Here is an 18727-nt window from a genome sequence, read left to right on the forward strand (position 1 = left end):
AAGCCTACTTATCTCAGCTGTCTGCCAAACAGCTCAGGACAGGTCCTGCTGCCTTCATTACTTCTTGCATAATACTGGCTGGGAATGGGCAGGAGGTCTCCCACAGACTTCCTGAAGTGAACTATGATGTTCTTGTGGTATTGCTGTAGGTATCATTTATGATGCCATCATGTCTAGATATGCTCAACTGAGATTGGACTTTGTTATGCTGGAAAGTGGAAGTGGATATAACGAGAGTTTACCATGGAAATGATAATGTCAGATGGTGTGAAGAAGAAAGTAATTTGAACCTTTAACAATGGGGAAACTACTGTCTTAATTCAGCTTTGATCTCCTATGAGCCTAGGTTTATAGCTTCCCCACCTTAATCTTGCTTGCTGAGTAATTCCAGATTGATTTTAAGCAAACAATTGCATTGAAGTGTATGTGAATTCCATTATGACCACCCATATTTCATTTTGAAGCCCTCCATGTCATGAAATGACAGTTTGAAGTTGAATGTTGTAATGCTCTCTAGTTTTTGCAGGAGCCCTGCAAAGTTCCTAGACTTAACAGAAGTTGGAAAGGATAGGTAATGAGCATACTGGGGACCTTCTACGAAATATGGGGCATTGAATGCAGGTTTCAGAATCTGATAAGTTGTCTTCCTAATACCATCTGAAATCCTAGCTCTCTGCAGGTTTTGGCTGTCTTGTGAGACTTGGATAATGTGCGGGTAGTTTCATCGCTTTGGAATTGTCCTTTGCTTCCTTAGTCTATCATAACCAAAAATGGGTTTCCTGTGGGTAGTATTCTGTGGAAGAAGAAAGCTGTCTAACTACTGTGATTTAAGCATTCCTGGGGAGTACATTTGAGTCTGGAGAGGAAATGCAAGAAGAGAGGTTGGGTTAAATATAACATGAACATTTGAACAGATGGCTGACCTTTGTAACACCAAGAACCATTTCATTTTAGAAATTTGCAGGCTGTTTTTCAAGTTTGTCATGCTCTCTACAACCATCTGAGTGTAGATACACGATACGATTTATTAGCTTACCACAAGGCTTTTTTGGTTGATTTCCCTGCTGTTTGAATTGCTGAGCTTTAGCTGGAATATGCAAAATGGAAAAAAAAAATGGCATGTTCATGTGGCAGGAACATCGATGTTATCAACTCCATTTGTGCAAACTTTCTTAAAACACTTGGAAGCTGAGGGAGCAGGTCGGTGGGGATGCTCCYGGCTGTGCTGGAAGGAGGCTGTTCCTGCAGAAAGCAGGGTCCCTTCTCCTTTTTCAAAAGACCCTAGTCCTCAGTTTCTTTTGATCTCTTGAGAAAGCTCAGCCATAGCATAGGCAAGGGATAGGGAACAGTTAACTGTGGACAGAGAGGAGACGGATGATCATCTTGCCCCAAATCACTTAACCCTCTTAAGGGTCTACCCCTGTCTGTCTGAATGAGCCAACTAATCTTCAAGGGAGCTGCACAAGTGTGTTCTGAGCTCTATATGGTATGAAGAGAGAGATGACACAAAACACTCACATTCCCCTATTCCACCTTTCTCCAAAAGCTATACTGTGTGTGCCTGATTAATGGTAAAGGAAAAGTACTTTTTGGAGCAAATTGTTTCAAGCTGTGGCAGATTCTCTGTCTTCTGGAGGCTTTTAAGTCAAGGTTACATAACATTTAAAAATATATGTGGTAGGCCAAACAGGAGTACTGGTGCAGAAATTCTTGTAGAAGTTCTTTGAGTTGTGAGGTATTGAACTAGATTGATTATTCTCAAATTAACTCTTTCTGTGTCTGCATGTGAGATCACAGCAAATTCCCAGGGCCGCACTTTTGCCAGCTAGTTGGCAACTTGGAAGAGCGGGTTTCTGCATGGTGGCCTCACATGAGGTCCTTGGTGCCATCTGAGAGAACTGCTGGGATGAATGATGCTGGGAGTCAGTGACATCAGTCAAGCGGGGAGATGTTTGTGAAATGCTCTGAAATTGTCTCTGTAAGGTGCGCCCTGTGTTAGTCAATTGAAAAGTGAATGGAAGAAAAAAATCTGCCTCACTGCAGCACATATTTGTTTTACAGTAGTCTGGCTTATCACTACAGTTGGCTTTTGTTAATTACTGTTAATGCTTCTGCAGGCTGTGCATTTGCACAGGCAGAAGCATTTGCTGAAATGGAGTGTAGCTGGCCCTGAGTCACTGAAGAGGCTTTTATCGGAGCCACTCCGAGACAGGCCATCTGCAAGTTGTTTTTTTTTTTTTCTTGTTCATCTTCTGTAAATAAAAACTTGACGCTTTGAGAATGTCTGTTCTTTCCTATTGCTTCACTCCRCCAAACTTGCCATTTTCTGACAAACTGTTTTAGAAAGATATATTTGGCAAACGGCTGTTTACTTCATTCTTCTTCTATCACTGTTGCTTGTCCATGAAATGCGAATGTGTTTGCATGCAAGTTTAGCTGTAGCACAGATCAGAGAATTCTTTAAATCACAGTTGCTTTCTACTTTTTTTTTTTAGCTCCTTTTTCTCTCGTAATGGAGGAACTGCAAACACTTCATATCTGAAGAAGGCATCTCCAATACGTACAAAGCCAGCAGCTATTAGAAGCTGGAACAGCTGCACGGTCAAGTTTCCTTGCTTACCCCAGGAGTCTGAGCTTTCCACACTCTTAGCATTACATAGCTATAACAAAGAGAGTATAATGGAGATTAGATTTGCAGGGGTAAGTTTATTATGTCTGCAGAAAGCTTCTACTAAGGAGCAGTGACCCACGTTGGGTCCCTGAGCGCTGCTGGCACAGATGCTGAGCCAACGAGGAAAACTTCTCCATAATTACTTTCAGCAAGATTGGTTTATCAGGAGGACTTGGTAGACTTAACTTTTTTTTGAAGAAAAGTGATTTCCTTGGGCTAGGTGCCTTCTCTGAAGTGAATTTACCTCTGTGGTGCCATATGATTTGTTTTGTTTTACACTCTCAGCAGAATGTTTCTTTTCCATAGTAAATTAAATATTCCTTCATAACGGAGTTCTGTGCAGAGCTGTTCTGTTCATCCTTCTCAAATCATGGGGGAATAAGGAAGAGTCCCTCAATGACATGGGTTGCTACAGGGTTTTTTTTAAACTGATAAATTTAAGACTGTCCCTGTTGAAGTGAGCTGTGGCAAAGCTAGCGTGCTTTGCACATAGTTACTGCAATATGAAACAACATTGGCTACCATAGCCTAGCAATGGATTTTTATGGAAGAATGTGGAGCATAGGGACTGTAGATATAAAAGGAAATGCAATTATAAAAGAAAAAGAGCAAACAGTTGTTTATAATCTATAAAAATTGATACTCATTGCCCTCAGCTTTCCTTTCTTGCCTTAAGGTTTTCTCATTAGAAGCAGTTTCTGTAAATACCATCTCTTTTCTTTCCCTTGGAGAGATCTCAAATTGCTGGGCTAGAATTGCTGTCTGCGTAATCAATAAACTTTAATCTACATGACTTTTTTTTTTCCTTGAAGTTGGTAGTCAAGATAACATGTCCAAAGCAAATGTGAAATGAGACTTAAATTCAGCTTGACTCACTCACTTTATACTCTTCTCATAATTTTGCAAAATGAATATATTCCAAAACAATTGCATTCATTGCTAAGTGGGCAATAAATGATTAATCTGCTAGAAGACAGCCAGTACAGTAGTGTCTTTGAAATAATTTTTGAGCCTTTCCCCGCTATTCCTTCCCTACAAGAATGGTTTAAAGATAAGACACTGACAATAAAATAAATCGTGATTTGTAGCGTGGCCCTCTTTCAGTCTACTCCTTTTCTTCAGTATTGTGATTCTGTCCTACACTGAAAGGCATACAATGAAAGGGAAGTCTTAGACTTTGGATATGAAGTCTGCTCTGAGCCAGAAGTACATTCAATCTTCTATTTCATTTTAGGTGTGTGCTTAGATTATCATCAGGTCAGCTGGATTTATTCATGCATTTAGATGCATGCTAAATCTGGGTGAATAAAGATGCTTGAGAGCTTTTGTTGATCTGAGGTCACAAGTGCTGTTCTTTGTTAGTTGATAGCATCATGCAGAGCATGTGAAAATATTAATCGATCATCTGTTTACTTCCTGGAGTAGTCCACATAATGGGCATACCTGCTTAAGCCCTGACTTTATTTTCAGAAGCTGCCTCTAGTTTTGCCTACATGCTGCAGAGGGAGAACTTCCCAGCACCTACTTAAGCAGCTGTCTGATTTGAAGATGAAATTAGGAAGATGACTAAACACTTTAAAATGCAATGATTTGTGAGAGAAAAAGCAAGATGGAGCTGAAAGACTGCAGAAAAGACTTCACTTTGGTTTCTTATGCATTTTGTAAACTTGACATTTTTAACATTTTTGCAGCTACAAGTCATAGTGCTACGTACAACATTGCATTGACGCAACTGATTCAGAAAAAAATCCTCTAGTGTCTGTTGGTACCGTGGACTTTTGCATGTGCTAGTTCTGTTTTTAATTGTCTTTCTCTTTGAGGAGACATCCTCAGAGTATTTCCTCAGGTTAGAGGTTAAGCTGGTTTTCATTATTTTGAATAGCAGCAATGCACTAGGTTGCACGCCCAGCTGAGCAGGATCTCTGCTCGTGAGTAGCAGTGGAGCTGGGCACAAGTCAGGGAGTTACTCATGTAACTTCTCATGCTTAGGTTATTCCGGTCACAGTTATTCCAGGAACACCCATCTTTTTCTTGGTAAGCTGGACAATAATAGGTTTGTTGTGCTGACTTATGTGATGGGAATTCTGTTGTTGCACAGACTTTGACTCTCAACAAGCTGCAGGTGCAAAGCCAATTACTGAAGGTATAGTTGAATGCTAGTGTGATGTAGCCACAAACCCGATCACAACCATGCTATCTGAAGTGGTAGGGCTCATTAAATAGAAATTGGTGTTGGTCTGTGAAAGAACTATGTCTCTTTGTAGGGTATATTTTCTCTCCCACTAAAGGCAACCCTGTGATCTGTTAGTAACACTTTTGGTGGAGAAAAAGAAGGTTTAAAAGATGGCTTGTACTACACACTTTTTTTTTTAATCTTAACAAAAGGCAGCTCTCTCAGCTAAATGAATCACCTTTTTTTAATTGCATGTGGTAGAAGGAACAGTCATGACAGGCCTTATAAATGATGCAGGTTGCTTTTACTCAGGATGCTGAAGTTCAGGAATGAACTCTAGACAGACATCTGTGCTGCATTAAGGGTATGCAGAGCAAAGCCTCTTTCTAGTCTTAATATATTTGCTACCAAATTTTAACAGAGAAACATGAGGCAGATAGCTCCCACCCAGCAGCAGCAATGATCATTTTGGTATCGCTTTGGTGCCTGTTCCAAAATGGATCAAATTACCACTGTTTAAAAATAACCACCCTTCCCTTCTCCAAACCTCCAGGTGTGGGAGCCTGTGCTGCAGCTCCTACCAAATGAGATAAAACAGCAGTGATGTTCTGGTGAGATCAGAAAGTGGATTTGAACATACTGACGGAGAGGACCAAGAGCAATTTTGTCTGTGGGTGCTGAGGGATGAAATGACAGGGGGCAATTAACCTCATCTAATCTTATATTTAAGATGATTTTCTCCATGCATCATGAGACTTTTTCATCATCCTGTTGTTTAAGTTTCTCTTTGAGCTGATGGTGGTCACCATGTTTAAGAATACCATATTTTAAGAGGCTGCATTGATTGGGAAGTCCAGTCTGCTGCTGTTGCAGAGAGGGACTGGTCCACTTCCAACTTGGAAAAACAACAAATACCCTCTCGGGTGTTTGCCCCTACTGAAAGGCTGCTCACCTCCCTCCCTGATTAGAAACTGCTCCAGTTTTAGTTTTAACTTATTCACAGGCAGTTTAATGTTTGCTTGTGGGTCAGCATTGTCCCCCCCCCCCACTTCTGCTGTGTCACTGTCCTGATGCATTTATAGCAAACACTCCTCTCCCTCCTTGTGCCTTAATTTTGTTGAGCTGAATCAGCCAAGTCCTGCTAGTCTGCTACTTTTCCTACTCTCCTTTTTTTTATTTGTATGACCGAAGAACATTCTAATCTTTGTTCTTTATTTTTATGTGCATGATTTAATTCTGCTCCACTTCAGCAATTCCACTTTGCTTGCTGACCTCCGTGACACAACTGTCTTTGCTGAGCAACCCTTCCTTTCCCTTCCTTGTAGGCACTCTGCTTCATCCTAATATCCCTTGGAGGTATGGGAATCATTACCCTAGACTTCCCACACATTGCTTGGGGTTATAAGTTCCTTTTCATTTATTTATTTATTTTATCTTTGGCATAAAGCTTCTTGCAAGTTTGTCCTTGAGCACTTCAGGCCAGTTGACTTCCTGACTAGTTCCTTTGATTCCTCAAAGCTTACAGGAAATTGGAAATGTTAGTTTCTATGTTTCATTTCAGAGAGTTCTCCATAATGCGTTGTTGCATGATGATGGTCCTGTCCAAAGTTACTCTCTGTGACTGGTAACACTGCTGCTTGCAATGTCTAAATTAGTATCACCTTCTTCTAGTTTAGCAACTGGAGGATTAGATCTGTTGTCCGCTGTCTCCAAGAGTATCTGTGGTCAGCTCTTATAATTAATATTAGGATCTTCAGTTTAATATATTGGGGAGTTACAGTAAGTTAGATAGAAAGGCTAAGGGGCTTGATCTGGGGACCTTGCCATCCACAATGTGCTGGGCAGTGACTCCGCAGGGCTGCAGCGTGGCTGCCAGCGCCGTGCCCGTGTCCCGAGTATCCCATACCCACCTGCACCTGCAGGCCGGCCGCGACTGCTGTGCTCCCGAATTTCTTATCCTTCTCATATCCTTCTCTGTTTCCTGACTTTTTCATGTCCGAMTTTTCCACGGTCTTGCCCTGGCTCTCAGTAGTAATGTGTTAATGCTTGATCTTGTTTCTTACTCATCATCTGTGAATTTCTAGCTAATTAGATACCATCCTATCTGACTGCTGCTATCAATGCTAATATACTCTTTGTTCTCCCAACTTTAGATGATGCCTTGTGCTTTTTCTGTCCACATTTACCAATCCCCCTGTCTGTTTATTAAAACCAGATGTGGAAATTAGCTGATTTTCCTGATTATTCTGTCCCTAGGGGACTTTTTTTTGTTTTTGTTTAAAACTCTTGTCAGCCATGCCTGCTCTGAGCAGGCATATCTCATCCACTGAGAAACATCCTCTTTCCGTGAATGCCTTCTAGTGGCTGAACGTCCTAAAACTCCCCTTGCAGTGTCAGTTCTTGAACCATATGGATGACATTACCTTATAATGACTTTTCTTTCTTTTTTAGGGTCAAAAGAACGCTCTTGGAGATTATGCTCAGAGGCTAGGCCTGGTCTCCCGAGGCTCTTTCTATAGCTTTGAGAGAGGTAGGCACCTCCAGGGAGCATCTAAAATAGGCTCTCGCTCTGAATTGCTTTCCTCGTCTACTTCTCCCCCTTGGCAGTGAGAGCATCCTCTTCTGAGCTAAATTTAGTCCTATTCACAGGCCTTATTCATGCATGTGGTTGAGGTCTCCCTATGCAAATGCAGAGCTGTAGCCCTTCCTGTCTTACCAGAAGGCTACAGATAAATCTATCAGGGAACGAGAAACTTGGATACTATAATAATAAAAAAGACCAAATAAAGTGGAGTAAGGAAACAGAAAGCTGAGAACAGCACAGAGGAGAAGACTGAGGCATGGGATGGAAAAGGAGATGGAGAAGCAGGTATGAGGGAGAAAAGTGAGGCCCCCAACATGTAAGCTGTGGCCTTGCAAAGACAACTGAAAGACTTTCATGGTACAGAAATGTCTTGCAGTGTCTCTCAGAGGAGGAAGAAGGAGGCCAGATTGCTGTGTTTACAGAGAGTGATTGTTTTATTTCCCATTAAGAGGGTAGACACAAAATCAGATTTCCACTCTGAGTTGTCTTATATTTTTAGCCTGTGATTGGATTGCAGATGCACACTGGATATTTACATTCTGGAGGCAGGCTCTGGTRCTGTCTTCTTAACCAGGATCCAAGTTAATTTGCTGAGCTTCCAGATGGAAGCCATTCATTTGTCTATTACAAGTTCGCAGGAATGCTTAATTTAATCTAGATTTTCTAGCTCAGTAGTTGGCCTATTCTAACATTCAAGCATTTTTCTTACTTCCCCTTCTGTTTTTTGTATTTGTGGGGTGTTTTTTTTTTTTTTTTCTGAGCTGAATTATCTCCTTGTGTGGAATAAAAGAAAATGAGTTTTGCAGAAGGAACCACCTGTCTGTCATTCATCCTGACTGGAAGCTCTTAAGCAACAGATGGCCTTTGCATCTTTTAAAGAAAGTTTTCTAAGAAAGGACTAAGTGCAAGGCATAGCTGGTAAAGCCTCTTAGCACTGTTTCACTTGGTTTGTTAAGGCTGAATAAATTTTGCTAGGTTCTTTGTTTTAAACTATTTAACAATTACCTTTTTATTCTAGTCTAGTACACGTGCTGAATAAAGATGTTGTTAAACTACTCGCTTTTCCTCTGTTGCAGGAAGATAAGGATATTTGCAGGGGAAGCCTCATAATTTTCCTTAGCAACGTTCAGCCGCCAGTGAACTGAGTGACTTGTGATTGTATTATAGCCATTTCTTTAATGAAATTTTAAACTACATGCCTCTTTACAATCACTTCTGCCTGGGGTTCTTAGATATCTGTGCAAACACTGTATGTATATAATTTCCGTTGCATGCAGTCAATACTGAACAAGGAGATGCAGTGCAGACAGGTAGGGTTAGCTCACAAACCAGCCCCTTTTTTTCATTGTGGTAGGAAAAAATGACGCATCACATTTTTTGCTACTTAAGTTTCAGAATGAGTGCGTTGAACCAGCTCAAGGTCAACTTTATTGTTTCTTCCGTGTTATGAATTCCCAGTGCTCCCAACAGCCAAATCTCATTCCAGAAACAGGAGTTGGGTGTGGAGAGACTGGAGCCCCTGCGGCTAGGAGGTGAGTGTGCCCAGTGCCACAGGCATGCCTGGGACGTCGCGCTGAGCAGCATCGGGCAAAGACCTGGGGCATTTAGCACAGGGATGAGCACTTGCAGTCGTGGTCCTCCATGGTTCCTGTATCGCTTATGGTCATGCAACAGTTTAAAAACTGCAGAACAGGCACTCCTGAGACTGGTGTCCAGGAAGGCAGAGTTAAGTATTTGGTTATTTGGTTAGCAGTACTCAGGCCAGTATCTCAGGTTAACAGACAATAACCCAAACAGTAAGGGCACGATTTCTTTATTAGTATACAAGTAATGCAAGAGGTGTGTAAATTCTCATCTTACTTGTTTGTTTGAATAACATACTGACTCACTAGCGGGAGAATTAGTTTTGTTTCCTTACAGAAGGTGGGATGACATAATAAACTTGAGTAGGAAAACAATCTAATATTTTAAATTATTTAAAATTATCTAAATGCTGCTATAATGTATATTTTATTAGAGCATTGTTTTCCTCCTTACTCTCTAAGTGTAGAAAAAGATGAATGTAAAAGAGAAAGAAATAGCATTTGTATTAGAAAAAGACCATGGAGTTCTAGTTTCTGAAATTCAGCCATGAGATGAACTTGCTTTGCAATTGTCAACCCAGAAATTTTCTCCCCATCATGCTGCACGTGCACTCAACTCGCTGAGACCTGCTGGGTCTTTCTCGTGGTCATGTTCTGCCTTAGTTTGAAGAGGACACTGAAAACCTGCGATTGTGTTTGTGCTTCTCCGCTTCCAGAAAGTTAAAGCGTGCACGTGCTGTGAAAACACGGTTGCGCTGCTCAGCTCTCCCTTCTCGGCGGGGGCTGAAAGGGCAGGCAGCGCTGCCAGGCTTCCCTTACCCCTGCAGCCCCTGCAACTGGTTTGGGCTACCCCGCAAATCCTACTAAGACAGGAGTGTCAATACAATGTATGAAACCTGAGTTCACAGGAGTCTGTTTATAGCTACATTAAGAGTATTGTGTACACATGGCTTTTCTTTCACACCTAATCTAAGACCTTGGCAGATTTGCAGTCCCCTTTACCTGCTTGGCAGCTCAGGTGCCAGACCTCCGAGCGCTGCAGTGCTAATGCAGTGCTTGGATGCAGGAAATCCTTGGTATCTCTTAAAGTAACCTGAGGGCCAGCACAATAGGGGTTCAGGATTTTCTTTTTACAGCACCTCCTCCCCTCCTGGTTCCCTTGCGCTGGAGTTGCTTGCTGGGCTCGGTAATGTAGCCCTTGGGGTGCAGTGTGCCCTTCAGTCACCAGGAGTGCACCAGGGAGAGGGAAGAGAGGGGTGATATTCCCTAATCTCATTCAACTTCTCAAGCTCTTCACTCTTTGTGATGAGTGAGCTTTCCAAAATACTTTGATTCAAAGCGTGTGATTGTGTGTGTGTGTAGAAACGAGTTCAAAGGGACCAAATGCACCAGATCTGCAGGTGCAGGGTAACAAGGAGAAGCTGAAGCAAGGAGAGGTGCTTGGCCTTCATGGGAAGGTTGATTTATGCATCTATTTGCAGTCAGCCTGTGGGATTAAAGGCAATGCCATTGCCAGTTTTGGGGTCTGTGCTGGGCAGTGAGAAAGGACTCGCCTATGAACAGTTTCAAGCCTGCGGAAATCCAGCCACGGACCAAGGACCTCCTTTGTGAGCATGTGTCCCTAGTCTGTTTTTAGCTCAGGCTTTGGCATTTTGTGACCACACTAATGGCATGTTAAGGAATTGCCACGAATTTTATTTAAAAATAGCACAATGTTATTGGAGCAGAAACTCTCAGTGCTGCAAAGAACAGGGCAAATGTATGTTAAACACCAGGACTGCAGAGACATCTTGAGCAGAGCGCTCTCCTTCCTGGAAAGAGCCTGAGATGGTCCTTGGCAGCACGGCCAGCCCCCCGCGGGATGCTGCCGCAAATTGGAAACAAATGTGTTAATAAAACATATGAGCTTTCTGCGCACTTACTGCATTACACTGAGCTAGTTGATTATAGGGACTGTTTATTTTATGKTTTTTTTTTTTATATTCTTATTGGGAGCCATTTGTCAGTCTGCATGGAAATCTGATTAGCTGTGAATTGCTAGCTCTCTGGTATATGTTGACCTATAAAGTGAAGGATGCGGCAATAAACACAGTCCATTAGGCTGCTAAGGCGATCTGTAGGCTTCTTTGGAGATTGGAAAGCAGAAGTCTTGACACTTAAATGCTTTCCCTTGGGAGCTCTCCTGTGCTCGGTGCCGGGGGTCTGCAAGGCCTTGCCTTAGAGGCTGGCAAGGCAAGGTGGTATTTGGCCTCTTAGTGACCCTGGCGTTGAACACCTTGGTGCATTTCCAGAGGGTGTTGAATGGGTATTGTACAAAAGCTGATAAAATACAGATAAGGTGACTAATGAGACCGGCAAACTGACAGTGATATTTTGTAAATGTCTCTAGTATAGCAAAAGCCCAGGGCTGTGCTAGTCAGTATCCTCATTTTTCTTTTGATTACAGTTAAAGATTTAATTTTTTGTTAATAATTTAGGGAAAACCTTTGGAAATAAGCAATGATTCTGGCAAGCTTTGTGCTCTGTGGTAGCGCCTTCAGGACGCACGGCTGTCGGTGTAACACAGTGAAGCACTGAAGGAGAGGGGCAGCAGGACTGCGCCGTTCGATTGCCTGTTCTGGCATTCGCAGAAGAGGTGACGGTCCTGTCCAGGTCAGGATAAAGGTATATTTTTAACCACTCTTTTGACAGGACAAGTTCGGCTACTTGGTCAAGGTGAATCTAGGTTGCAGCATGACTAAACAGTATGTCAAAGTGCAGCCTGCCCCATGTCCGTCTGGGTGCTAGAGTGCGCTGACCTGTTTAGAAAACCCAGCCCAGCGGTTTAGACTGGCCAAGACGGTTTGCTTAGACTAATGCAAAGGGTGTTTGTTAGCTAATGTAACCTAATGTTATAAAGCCTTTCCCACAGAAAAATTTTGCCTTTGCAAAATTACTTATTTAAGATATCCAGAAGGTTCCACTGACTTTCATGACTGTATTTTAATCCTACTTTAGAGGACCTTTGGTTGGAGTGGCGCAACCACCTTAGTTTCCTGTTCTTATATTCATATTCATCTCCCTATTATTGTCAAGATTCTGGAAGTAAAAATTATGTGTTTGACAGCCTGCTTGTGATATTTGAAGGTGTACAGTCCTTTCTTGAGCAACTGTGTAATGGCATACCTACGTGAATTTTTCTTTTGGAAGCAAAAATCAGTAGTGAGATACTAAACACAAGACAATCGCCTTCTTACAGTTTCAAGTGGCTCAGTTTTATATTTTAAGTTTATTTTCATCCAAATGACAGTTTGCACCTGTTGTGAAAAAGTAGTATGTTATGCAGAGAGTAATGAATGCAGTTCCCTGGCTAGAATTAGGCATCAGTTCCCGTCAGAGCGGTGTCTGTTGCTTGGCTGACTGCTAAAGAACTGGTATAGCATTTGCTAATGATCAGTCATAAAAACAGTACCATGGTTAATTAGGGTTTTCAGATTTCTGAAACAGTCATTTCTATTTTAATGATGTCCATGTCTAAGTGACCCTGTTCTGGCTTGGCTTTTCTCTTCGAACTGAAACTGAAACAGTTTGTAAAATAGAGAAATTTGTTTTCCTTGTGCATGTTGCAACAAGTGGCTGACAAGAAATTCTCCAGACAACGTAGCAACATCGGTCTGTTGACACAAATTGGGTATTTCTGTAAATTTATTTGCCCCTTGAAAGTTCTAGGTTCTGTTCTCCTTAATGCAGAAGTCTTGCTGCTTTAGGCATGGATATGTATATGCTAATGTGCACCCTTTCTCCCTTATTTTTTAAGAAAGATCTGTGAATTTCCAATTGGCCTGTTTTTTAATTCTAGGGGATCTTTTAACTTTTCACCTTTATTTTACCTTTGAGGGAAACTAAATGTCATACCAGAAATTTCCGTGGTAGGTGTGTGAGTTGGTCTCTTCCTAGCTCTTAAATCTGGCCTTAAGAGCAGTAGACTGCCAAAGTGTCAGCGTCACTGAGAACATTCAGCCCTTTCTGCCTGCTGGCGCCTCTCAAACTAAAGTCTGGGGCTTTTCTTCAGCTGCTCCTGAGATCCAGGATCTTGTTAACACAAATGCCCAAAGATCGGTGTCAGAAAAGTTGCAGAAGTAAAGTAAGGCCTTCATGGACTCAGCTAACTGCTAGCTATTAGGAGTCCAAAATATATTTAAGTGGGTGGGGAGGGACGAACAATTTGCTGTTCTTTCCCTGAATCATCTCGTTCTGGGCACTGCGTGACCAGCGTGGGCCTCAGCGAGTGGCGGCTCGTGTGCGACACCCTGTGCACCTTCGCCGCGCTCCCACCGAGCGTCTCCGGTCTGAGCCCGGCTCTGCTTGGTGGGAGGTTGGGTAGGCTCCCGGGGAGCGTGTGGGGCTGGGGACAGGAGCAGGGGGAGCTGGGCTCAGAGCCTCCCTCGGCAGCGGCTGGTGCCGCCGCTTGCTTCCGAGTGAGCTGGYCTGCAGGGAAGCTCCTGCGCTAGGATGAGCCCGGAGTTATCAAAGTGTTTTCTGGATCTGTATCTGACACCTCCAGGTGTTTTGCCCTGCTTAAAGGTGATCGCTTACGTTCTCTTTTCTGAGCCCCTGGGGAGCCGCATTTCCACTCGAGAGCTGCTCCTGCGCCTGCGGGATTCGTCTTCCCCACTCTGCTCCAGCCTCTCCCTCCYGCCCCTGCGGCAGCTCGGGCAGGCTGCGCCTGGGCTGGGGTGCAGCGGGGAGCCCGCAGCCCTGGGGACCCGGCCGCCGCGGGGACCCGGCCGCCGCGGCGCTTGTGCCGCGCGAGCTGCACGGGTGGCCCTGCACGGGTGGCCAGGGCCGGGTCGCGCCGTGCCGCAGCGTTGTCTCAGGCGCGTTTGCAAGCGCGGCCGCAGGAGCTGCTGGCGCCAGGGCGCTCGCGCGGGAAATGACCTTCAGCGCGCCGGGGTGAAACGTGAGCAGGGTCTTTTGCTGATGGCCGTAGTGAATGCTGGCTGGGGATGTGTTCCAGGAAGGCGGGGAAGGGAGAGATGAGCAGACACCATGGTTAACCACAGTTATCTGCCTGGTTTCACTCGGTGCCAGCAGTGCCGGAGCCGTTCCTTCCCATGCTCACTCTTCAGGCTTTGTCCGTTTTGTGCTATTTCTGCCAGAGCAAAGGGAATGGCTCAGCTGAAGGGAAGGAGCTGCTTTTCCTTTTTCAGTGTGCTATACTTGCTTTCTTTTTTTTCTTTTTTCTTTTTTTTTCCTGGGTGGGAGCCAGATGACATGTTTTCACAGCACTGCAGCATGTAATGCTTTGTGCATTTCTTTACTTGAGAGACTTATTTCAGCATTTGAGAGACTCTTATTTTGCCACCCTAGGAATCAGGATGCTAAGGGATGTAATATAAACACACAAAATGGTACAGTGACATCTGTTCTCCACTTCACTGTCTTCCCAAGAATTTCTGCGTCCTGGAAGAATGTTAAATGCAAAACCCGTTACGGGGCGGAGTGAGAGTGAATGAGTGGTTTATGCATGTGTTTTTGCTTTGTATTAAAAAAAAAAAAAAAAACTAAAAATAAGCTCCTCACTAGCCTCCACTTCCTGGTTAGTGCAGGGGCTGTAGCAGAGGACAGAGCAGCTGGAGCCATGATGAGACTGTCCCAGCTCCCAAAAGCTCCCTCCTGACTCCGAGGGCCTGCAGCCGGGGACAGCGGAGGTGAGCGGGGCTCCTGGGGCGCAGCGCTGTCCCCCGCGCGGTGGCTCCCCGGGCAGCGAGGATCAGCCTAGGGAAGAGCCTCCTTCTCCCTCCCCAGCTGGCGGTGGCGGCGAGCAGCGCCGGCGAGGGTTTTGGGGTGGAGGGATGCCCGTTTCCCGTGGCGCGGGGTGGAGGAGGAAGAGGAGGGGGGGGTCCCTGCGTGAGGCGCTGCTGTGAAACCCCGGTGTCATTACCGCAGTGACTTCAGCCTCTGCCCGCCGCCAGGAAGCCCAGGCAGAGCCGTACGCAGGACGTGCCGCCAGCGGCAGCCGAGCCGTGGGGCGCTGGCTCGTGCCCCCCCGGGACCGGGGCCGGGGCGCCCAGGGAGGGAGCTGCTGTGCGGCGCTCGCGCCCTCCGCCGCCGCCCCTGCGCGGGTGCCGCGGTGCGGATGTGCGAAACCGTGCGGGTTTGCGCTGGGCGGCCGTGGCACAGGACGTGTGGCGTCAGCATCGGGACCACGGTCGTCTCCAGCTTGCACCACCACCTTTTCTGGGCTTTTCTGGGCGTCACGTTTCCATTGCTTGGTATAAGGACRCCATGCGTGCACATCTGTTGCACACGTGATGGCTGTGTAAAATGGGTGCGCGCCCGTAAATACACTGCGGTGGTGTGAATGTTTTTAGTAACGTAAAGACACTGCTTGCGTTGGTCCTACGCATGTAGGTCCTACATCAGTATAAGCGTACGAATTTGCACATGAAGGGAGGCGTTAGTCAGATAATTGACTTTAAACCCTAAAACCGAGCAAGTGATTTAGAGATTCAGAAGAGAAGAAGCAACTCTGGATGAAACGGGACAGTAGACAGAGCATTGGTGAAGCAAACAGAAATATATAAAAAAAATGCAGTCTGTTATGCAAATGCAACAATGCAGTGTAATGATGGTTTAATCAGAGCTAAAATTCATTTACCGCTCTAGCATTGCAAAGGCGTTGTTTCAAATTGCAAACATTTAGGCACGTGAATAACTTTACTCTTGTGGTAATGCAACTTCTTACAGGAGTGGTGCTACTCTTGTGCGGTTTTGCGAGTCTGACGTGCTACAGATGCTACGGGGCTGTTTCAGACAGGAAGCGAAAAATGCGGTGCCTAATTGAAACTCTAAGGGAAATCGAAGGCAAGCAGAAAGCAACTACAGAATACAGCTGGGGGACAGCTAAGGCTGTTGCATTCATACAGAGCTGAAACTCCCCTTGCTTATTAGCTACCTGTGGTCAGTAACAGATATTTCAGAAAAATTCATGCAGCATGTAGTTCTGGTCTAAGCTGCCAGCAGGGACCATTTCTATCCTAACCATGTGAACTAAATTTGTTTTATTTCAGGAATTGCTTTGCCTTGCTTTTCTCAAATCCAGAAGCCAGTGATACAGGTGGATCTCTTTGAAAACCCTCCTAAGTTTACGCGTGATTTCTCATAATAATCTGATTCCTACTAGCATATATATCACCCGTGTATTTATGTTGCATATTTATACTTCACGGATTATTAGCTCTTTGAGGGTTAGCTACCTCCTGTAGGGTTTCCCACTAGTCCGTTTCATTATGTAAAATTTACGCTGATGAAGGAAAGTACCTGTGAGATGAATGAGTGCCTTAGTTTGGTCATTCACAACCTCAGTTTTCTCAACTGTATTTACTTGTTTCCCCAGCACGGAAGAGATTTCGCTTGTAGTTTCAGCCACAGGTTTGCAGAGCGGAAGGACTACCGCGTTGTGAAAGGCTGACAGAGCAAAGGAGTAACTCCAAGTGCGGTGGGCGGCCAACCTCGGCCAGCTGATACCTGGCGCTGCCAGAGCAGCCTAAATACCAGGTGGCCGAGCAGCGAGCGCAAGCAGCATCTCTAATCAGGAGCAGCCGCTGTTTTAGGAGTGTTGGTGGACAGTGGTTGTTCTAGCTGCATTTAAACGGTCCTTTTCAAAGTGCCCGGAAGGATTACAGGTTGCGCATCTACCTGACAAGCTGGTTGAAGAGTCAAGTCGAAAAGCAGAATAGCAAAACTTGAGAAAGCCTGTGTATGGGGGAGCAAAGCAGTAATCGTGTCGTACTGTATCTGTGGTGTTTTTGAACGTGGCAGCCAAATCAGGAGTAAAGTTGACAGATAAAATTTAATTTCCGGAAGACTGCAGACAGTTTTGCACAAGGGACTGTTTTAAGTAAGTAATCATAGGTGAAAAGGAAAACTTGGCCGGTCTCATGGAACAGAGCTGTGATGGTGTTCAGTGAAAATCTGTTTTTATCATAGCAAAGGGTTATTAGATAAGGTCTTTCAATCCTTTAGTTTTGGTCCTATGCTTATATATTCTTTAATCCACGTAAGAAAGAACACAGTGAGGCAGGGAAACTGCGAGGTGTCGTGACAGTTTCTTGCCCCAGAGTTTTGAGCTCCCCCATGTTCAGGCCTGTGTTTGACTGACCGTCATCACCAGGAATTGGTCAGCTTTTATTGACTGCCAGCTGTTTTTTGCAGCGTTGGAAATTACAAAAGTTCTGTGTCAAATGCATACGCTCTGTATGGTCAGCAAGAGAATTCATCATTAATCACGTGAAATGGGTAAGTGCTTTACAGCGACTGCAGGTTTTGGAGTCCTGCTACTGTGTGCTCAAAAACCACTTCTCTGCACGGGACGCTTAGCACTCACAGATGATCTGGGTTCCTCTCCGTCTTTTTTTTCCACCAAACAGTGGCTGTGTGCGCACTGCCTGGCTCCGTAGAGGCGTGGTAGCCAGCCGTGGAGATGCTCTGCACTAAGGCTGGTGGGTACTGGCGGGCGCGGGGAGGGACGGCTGGTTAATGATGTCTGCCGTCATCTCCTTCTGGGGGTAGTGTCTCAGCCAAGACATGGCTAACCACTTATTAAAAGCAGGTTATTAATCCCCTAGGTTTTTCTGTCTCTGTGCTGAAGAACTGGCTATGGTATAGGAATGTTCTTTTATGTATCTAGTGGTTTTAACTCGTGTTGAACTTTGTGACTAATTGCTTCAGTAATCAAATTTGGCATATGAAACCAGTGCGTGACTGGAATTGGCTTAAGTAATCTTCTAATTTAGCTTCTTTAAAGACTTGTTTTCATCTGGCCAGTTTGGCCAGCTTTGGTGGTTGGTGGGGTGTTTTATTTGGGGGGTGGGAGGGGGAGGGTTGGGTCTTTTTTTGTTTTTCAGGATGACTCGGCAGTAGCTCTTTGCCTCTTTCATGTGTTATGAGTGAGGAGCAAGGTAGTGAGAGGTTCTGGATAAAGCTGTCCAAGGAGCAATTTTAACTCTGCAGTCATGTGAAGAATCTTTTCTTTTTGCTTTTCCAATTATGCCCTCCAGTTTGTATTTTAGCGACTGGTCGTGTAAGAGCGCCGGAGGACATGAGCTGGCTCAGCAGAAATCGAAACCCAAACTAATCTCACGCAATAATAAATGCTTAATGGTCTCACTGTCCGCGGGCACTTTCAACGGCAAAGCAAAAAAAAGAAAACGGTTCAAAAACAGGTCACAGAGACGACGAAGGAGGTTGTGGAGAAGGCATGAAGCCTGGGACGTGCGGCGGCCGGGCGCCGTCGGGGCAGGCAGGGTTTTGTGGTCTCGCCTTGGGCGCTGCTTTGCCGGAGGCCTTCCCGCAGCGCTCGCGCGGTGGCCGGGCGGCTGGGCGGCGCGGAGCTTTCTCGCCCGGCCTTGCGGGACGCCACCGGCCCCGGCGCGAGCTCTGAACGAGCTTTGCGAGGCAGGGGCCCCCGCCGCCCGCCCACCGCCCCCCTTGCACAACCGGCTCCTCGCCCGCTCGCCTTGGCAGGCCTTCAGCGCTGCCGCGGCACCCGGCCTCTCCCTTTCCGTTGGGAACTTTCCAGGAAAACTGCCCCGTAGGTTCAGTAAGGGTTTCGAAACAGAGACCCTGAGTTTGCATTGCTGCACACCTGGTTTTGCAGATCTGCGCAATGCCTCGGCTCAGTGGCGTTATTTACCAAAGCTGTATGGAAAATAGGATTTCTATATAATAATAAT

The 18727-nt window shown here is 45.1% G+C and overlaps 1 protein-coding gene across 2 annotated transcripts in view; it reads left to right on the forward strand.

Annotated features, from left to right (window-relative positions):
• Positions 1-18727, forward strand: part of LOC112961049 (hippocalcin-like protein 1) — a 66790-nt gene that overhangs the window by 21734 nt on the left and 26329 nt on the right. Inside the window, exon 1 of one of the 2 annotated variants that reach the window (XM_026055872.1) lies at positions 14595-14701. The exons of the other annotated variant lie outside the window; for it this stretch is intronic. The gene's annotated coding sequence lies outside the window, so the exon portion shown is untranslated. Of the gene's footprint in view, positions 1-14594; positions 14702-18727 lie in introns of those variants that run through there. 2 annotated transcript variants of the gene reach the window in all.

Source organism: Apteryx rowi, unplaced genomic scaffold (genome assembly GCF_003343035.1).
Source record: "Apteryx rowi isolate R43461 unplaced genomic scaffold, aptRow1 scaffold_1268, whole genome shotgun sequence".
Taxonomy (NCBI): Eukaryota; Metazoa; Chordata; class Aves; order Apterygiformes; family Apterygidae; genus Apteryx; species Apteryx rowi.